Raw genomic sequence first — 6822 nt, 5'->3', positions numbered from 1 at the left:
TCCACTTGTTTATTAGTTAAAAATCAGCATCAAAGCATGCCTCCAAAATATATTTATAGTCAGTTTAATTTTCTTGACACCTGGCTGTGTCGTCCTAGTTTTCCTCATCGGCTCGCACAGAGCGTGCTGCTTCTCTGGCATAAGCCAACGTGCAAACGGTTTTTAGGTTAAACCGGTCAAACATCAACTCGACTTACTTCACTACGTGCATACACATTGGGCTACTCACGATTTGGTACAATCCCCACTGTCCTTCTCTTTCATTCAGTCTAGAGTTGATAAAAGAATGAGATGGAGATTGGTTTTTACTAAAATGCGTCCGATACATGCATCCGCCGTTAAACCTATCGGAGTTGGGCAACTTGCCTTCTTCAACCTCGATCTCTACCATCGGTTTGGATACTCTCTTGCATGATAAATAGACACAACCGGTTTTCTATTATTACGATAAGTACCATAATTAAAAAAACATACTTTCCTATTACTTTCTTGGAGTTTACGGTGAAAATATGTTTGTCGGGAAATTAGAGAAAACACGTGAGATTCTGCACGCAAGAAAATCGAAAAAAAAAGGCTAAAGATGTCAAGTTATGGTGAAAAAAGCGAAATACCTTGAAAAAAAATTAAAAGATCTAATTTCCCGTCTGTTTCAAACATTTTTCCATTTCGACTTCCCTGACTACTGGTCTCAACATTTGCGCAATCAAAGCGATAATTGGAAATTCATTGCGCGTAGGAGGAAAGGTAAGAGCGGAAATGCTTCCAAGAATTGTATAAAGAAAATGAAAACGTGACGTGGGAGACAATAAACAATAAATAAACTCAACTAAAAATTGCATGTATAAAATGTGATTTTTTGCTTTATGCGGCAATGTCAGACTGGTCTGGCGCATTGCGCTACATAACTGGCGCCCTAAATGCGCCCCGGTATTCCATGTATTACAAACTCCAAGGGTTTTTGGTATATAAGGTTTCTACGACGGTTGTCGCAGCGTGTTTATGGGGTTGGATGAGAATCGGTCGATGCAATGGGTTGCCCATGGCAACAAAACCCACCAGCAGGCACCGAGTTCCGTGGGCCCCATTCGGATATGTATATATGTACACATATATACATTCCATAAAAAAAAAGTACTCAGACCCATTTACATGCGTACAGTCGCGGACTGCCTAGAGATGCTTTTTTTCACGTTTCCTCAACAACGGGAATCCCTTTCTCTTTGAAATTCCATCACTCTCACTTTCGTTTTTTTTTTCCAAGCAATCCATCGTGCGTTGCACGTTGGAAATTATTCTGCTCTCTTCCTGCTCATTTTCCATTAGGAAAGTACCTACATATCTGACAACCACTTAATTTATCATTTTCCTTTTCTTGGCGATTTACTTTTCACTGTAATAATCACGAAACAAAAACAACGCCCAGTTTTTATTTTCCTCCCCTGCGTGAATACCTCTCTCCAACCATAAAATATCTATTGATTGAACATTTCTACCCCCCAAATTTCCCCAAATGCTCCACGTGTCCTTTCCATCGTGCACAGAAGCACATGGCCCCCACCCCTCCGCCACATCGATAACTCCCAAGGGGATGTGACGAAGACAGAGAGTGCAATGGAATTATTAGAGGAAGCCCAGGGGCCGAGGAAGAACTTAAGCTCGATAGTTATCCCTCCGGATAGCCCGCCCCAGAAGAGTAAAAGAGCAAGAAAAGGGCCGGGTGCACGAGGTGGATTCTATGAACGTTTAGGTGGATATTTTCTCCAACAAAGAGACCTCCGGGGATATTTCCCATTCGACAACGACTCAAAAACTCGGAACACAAGCGCTGCTGGGATTAACTGTGCCACGAAGTGGATCTTCAATTCTATTTTGTTAAATCCAGCATTCTGTTGAGCAATCGGACATTTCAATAATTCTTATTCACTCTCTACAATTTTGTATTAACTCTCTGACACGCAGCAATTGGATATCATAGTGTTACTCATTTTAGAACTGTTATTTCCCTGGGTAATTTTCAACACGCGATTCTCTATAAATGTATCACTGGGTCTGATAACTGCATGCATCGCTTGCTAAGTCATTTGGTTTAGCCCCTCCGGGCCTTTCCATTCCTCTTTGATTGATACAACTGGACAGGGAATAATTGTGTAAACTCGGATATTGGTTGTAGCCTCGTTGTTAAATAATTTAACTGGAATTTTTAGTAGTCTCGGGAAGAGCGCGCGCGTCCATAGTGATGAGGCAGTAATTGTTCAATTCCGCCGAAAAGAAATTTAATATATCTGTATATATTATATATTTACCTATATATATATTAATCAAGACGGTTTATCGAGCACTCAATGACAGTATTGAAACGTCCCATCTTAGAATTCTCCCGGGGGAAAGAATGTGTCCCTCTCTGAAATCATTGATCCAGGGAATCAGCTGGCAGTCCCGTCAGACGTGTCTCTCTCCCCCAATTTCAATCCGTCAATGTTGTCCCTGATACCGCGAGGCACCCGAATTTTTCGATGTGCCAACAGCGATTGCGCACAGACGATTGGGGCACATTGGCGTGTGCGAGGAGCGCTAAGGATATTGCGGTTTAGTCACTTCGCTCTCGTGAACCGTCCAGTTATGAGTTACCGTGGAAGCAAATACAAGTTAAAGTATAGCTGGGGCACTACTCGACAGCTCAATCAGCAATCACGTGGTAAGCAATCATTCCTCACTCCCCTGAACTATTTTCAACGGATATTCAATTATTTTTGCAAAAATATTTCCTACATTTTATTTTCTTTTCCTTGTACGGCTGTGTTTTTCTCAACACCTGTTATCTCAACGTAATTGGTTATCTTATCGGGTGACTATTCAAGAAAATAAAGGCACTCGGATTTCCTCGCGTGTAATAAACAAGTCGTTGAGTCAGAAATAGACAATGTCTCTCATCAAACTTTAAAAATTGAATATACGTTTACGTGCCAGAAAATCGATCAGTGACTTCACACACTAGACAACGAATTTGACGCTCAATGAAACGCGAAGAGACGTCTCTTCAACGGAATAAAGAGTTCAGGTCTTTTTGGAAAAGACTTTTTTCAAAATTCAATACTCCATCCACTGTTCCATTGCGTAACCCATCGTGTGGGATATGTAACCACTGGAGATAAGACCCGAGAGTCTTATCTGAAGCATGCCTTGAGTTATTGAAGCAATCACGCGGCGCTAATACGACACTAGGGGAAGGGGGTCCTGTATCGAGTTACAACCTCCTATAATAGTCGAAGCGCTTTGTGTATCGCGGCCATGTGTAACGATCCCTTTCGTCCTCTTATAACACATCGAATCTTGTCCCTCAATTCACCACTCAGAAATTCATCCACTAAACAATAGACACAGGTAAACAAAGGGCCTTAGGAGGGGACTAACAAAAAAAGGAGAATAGGCACCTTAAAGGCCCAAACGTCTTTGATATTTTTTTATTAGAAATTATGCGAGTGAATTTCGCTTTATATACCTTCGATGAAATACTTATTTCAGCATTAAAATGTGAATAAAGAGTTCATCGTATCGTTGGTTAGCTATAACGTGAGACTTTCCTGGAAGGAAATTCAACCTCAGAGATTGTGAATTTCCTCCTAAGAGAGGCAATTACTGATGAAAAGTATATCATTTGGTATCCAATTAGGTTGTTTATTTATGTTAGTTATTTATGGTTGCTGCGAATTCGAGTATATACTCGAAAACTCTATATACATCTGAGTAAATCATCATCACACGTGTGATAAAATTCATCTATACACTTAATAATCATTGTAACTCCTGCAAAATTCCAAAAATCCACTCCAACAATCCAACAGTAATGATCCCTGCAAAAGTACGATTCATAAGATTTGTTAAGTGTTACCAGATAACGCAAATATTCCCAGTGAATAGCTCGTGGGACATGAAGAGCCACGGGGAGGAGTAGAGAATCGATACAATCCAAATTCATGCGTCTGGTCTCTGAAACACGTGGAGTACCGTTATCTCTCGAGTGTTTGGTGATAACAACCGGGCGTACTCGAATCGAGAATGCGCCCGTCCAGTTTACCCCTCTCCTCTCCACAACGACCCCGAATGAATTTTTACTAAGTATTCATATCAAATGCTATCAGTCGAATGCGAAAAAAATGGAATTTCAGTTGGATTTTGAGCGAAACAATCGGCAATGCCCCTTGCGTGAGGCATTGTCGTATCGCATTCATCTCGATCGTTTCCGTGTTTTCAGGGAATTAAGGACGCAATATCGGGATGAGTGAGTAGCTCGTGTTACGACATCTCTGACATCTATTTTCCTCTCTTTGCCCCTCTTCCCCTTTGCTCCACTGTGCCTAATGCCTCTGCACGTTCATCCAGTAGTTGCAGGCATACTCAATCAGACAGCGCGGATTCACATCGCTTAGCAACTTATCTGTGTAAAAACCGTCCAAAAATTGCATTAAACTTTGTATAATCAGAAAAAAATAGGGGGGAAGAATTAATTTGTTGGAAAGGTGTTCCAAAGATTTCCATTCATCATTGAAACTGCACAATAGTCCTTCCGCAATTAGTGAGTAACATGAGCAGGTATTTTACATGTTTTTTAATTACCATTTACTTTTTGTATGTCATTTCCGCAACACTTCCAAATATTCCCCAAAAAATAAAGGCCTCGAAGATTTGAATTGGTCAAATCCACCGCAGCACGACTGACTATTCGTCATGAGGCCACCCCAAACCGATCAATACACCGCATAATACCCAATCTGATCCCCAAATGCCCCTTACGTATGTCCCTGAGAACTCTCTTCTATATTTCCACCCCCGCTTTAATCGCTCCGTAAGAATCCATCATCTGCGAGGCCCTCGAGAAAATCCACTTGAGAAAAAAAAACTAAGCATTTCTCAATAATGAATTTTCCACTGGTTTTTCCCGTGACATAAATTCTCTCAAGCGCTCTACCAACATTACATCACACGTGTGCGTGCCTAGCCGTGGGTATTTGAGTGTGTTGTTAGCGGAAGTGTGCATGTAAGTGACATTTTTTTTATTCCACGATAACCTCTTTTGACGAGATGAAAGAGAGGAGCGGGGAGTGCCAGCCTCTCTAGGCTCTCGTAATACTTGTTTGCCCCATTGGCTTACACGGATTACATACCCGCATGCACACTATTGCTCCATAGAATAATTACCCGAGCAACATTACCAGGGACTGGGAAAAAAAAAAATTCCCAAAAATTCGCGACGAAAATTCGTTGATTGGATGTTAATTAAAAATATGCTAATGAAGGATATTACGTACGTGTTCATTCGCTGTGTTCTGCACCTATGAAACACACGTGTTAGTGAAACGTACGGAAAACCCACACAAAGGAGAGGGGCTGTAGTTTTTGGAGGATGGGGAGAACAAAGAAAAAGAACCCTAGCGAACGGCAATGCGGCAACCGTAGAGTAGAGAAGCGCTTGCGCACATCGCTATGTGAGTCAAGGACGACACGTGCGGGCCTCCAAGCGACCTACTTATATTTTCCCTCTCCACCCCTTTTGACTTGTCCCTACTCTCGGCTATCATCGCCAGCCACATCCCGGATACTCCCGAACCGGGAAAATAGGACGGAGGGATAATACGCCAATGGCGTTCCCTTCCTTCCACCCTATTTTTCTTTCTTCCTTCCCTTGTTCGTTCCTTCCCCTCGCGTGTGCCGTTTTCCAAAGTACTCGATCAGTCACGTGGCTCAATCAGGGTAAGAACTTTGAGAGATTAGTTTGCTTTGTTTTTTTGTGATCGTTTCTTTCCGTTTTCTCGGGGGTTTTTAGGGAGCAGACGAAATGATAACGGAAATAGAACGGAATTTCATCAGGGAACTATTAAAAGCTACTGTCTGACCACCAGAGTGTGGCCGCAATAATGGTTATATTTGACGCGATCAGTTTTCTCAAAAGCAAAAGGTTTTTGAATGACTAAATTTCCTACTTCAAGGCAATCAATATTCAAGCCTGTCTCTGTGATTGCGACATAGTTTTCCAAAATTTCCAAACCAATTACATATTTTCTGAGCACTTTGACCTCAATAGCTACCGTTCCACGAAAAACATTTCTCAATCCTTTCTCAATTTCCCCTGAAAATCTTAAAACTCCGAGCAGCCTCGGATTTCCTCAACACCTCGAAAAATCAACCAGCAAATTAAAAAAAAAATGCAATATTCTGGTCTCGTGTGCACAGCCGCAGTGTTCTACTTTTATTCATCATTGAAAATCTTCCCAACTCCCTAGATCGATAGAAAAATAGGTCGAAGGTTTCGCCCCGGCGAATTCACTCCTAAAATACCCATATATCGTCTACCCAATAGATTCAGAAGGCCACGTAATAAGAACCCCCGAATTCCCGAGGGTTGAGAGGGGATATCCACGAAAATTGTTGAAAACCAGAGCAGGCCAGGCGCACGAAAACCCCAAAGGGGGAAAATCCTATATAAAAGGGGTAAAAGAGTATGGCCATTGACCGCGCGTGCGTCCATGGTACCTCCCACGTGTCCAAAGACCATTTCCTACCCCTCGTTGACTCTTGCAATCCCGCCCCCATCCGAGTTTCCTATTCCCCTTCTTTCTCCCAAAAAAAAAAAAGGAAGGGAAACCGAAGAGGGCCACATCATTGTTTGAGCCCTCGTTTCCCACACCGATGGCTGAAGGAGCGCGGGCATAAGTAACGCGTTACCGCACGCTGCACAGCCAGTTCCTGTTCGACCGTCGTTCGTGGTGCGACGTTCCGCCATTTGATTAAAAGGTCGCGCGCGCGCGCGCTCTCTCTCTTGAAATT

The 6822-nt window shown here is 42.4% G+C and overlaps 1 long non-coding RNA gene across 1 annotated transcript; it reads right to left on the bottom strand.

Annotated features, from left to right (window-relative positions):
* Positions 1–3671: 3671 nt before the first annotated feature.
* LOC135167274 (uncharacterized) lies at positions 3672–5291 on the bottom strand. Its single transcript, XR_010299830.1, has 2 exons — positions 4615–5291; positions 3672–4435 (listed from the first exon to the last, which is right to left on the bottom strand). It is a non-coding gene; the product is annotated as an uncharacterized LOC135167274 (long non-coding RNA).
* Between the last annotated feature and the right edge of the window lie 1531 nt (positions 5292–6822).

Source organism: Diachasmimorpha longicaudata, chromosome 11, assembly GCF_034640455.1.
Source record: "Diachasmimorpha longicaudata isolate KC_UGA_2023 chromosome 11, iyDiaLong2, whole genome shotgun sequence".
NCBI lineage: Eukaryota > Metazoa > Arthropoda > Insecta > Hymenoptera > Braconidae > Diachasmimorpha > Diachasmimorpha longicaudata.
This window is presented reverse-complemented; position numbering and strand designations above follow the sequence as displayed.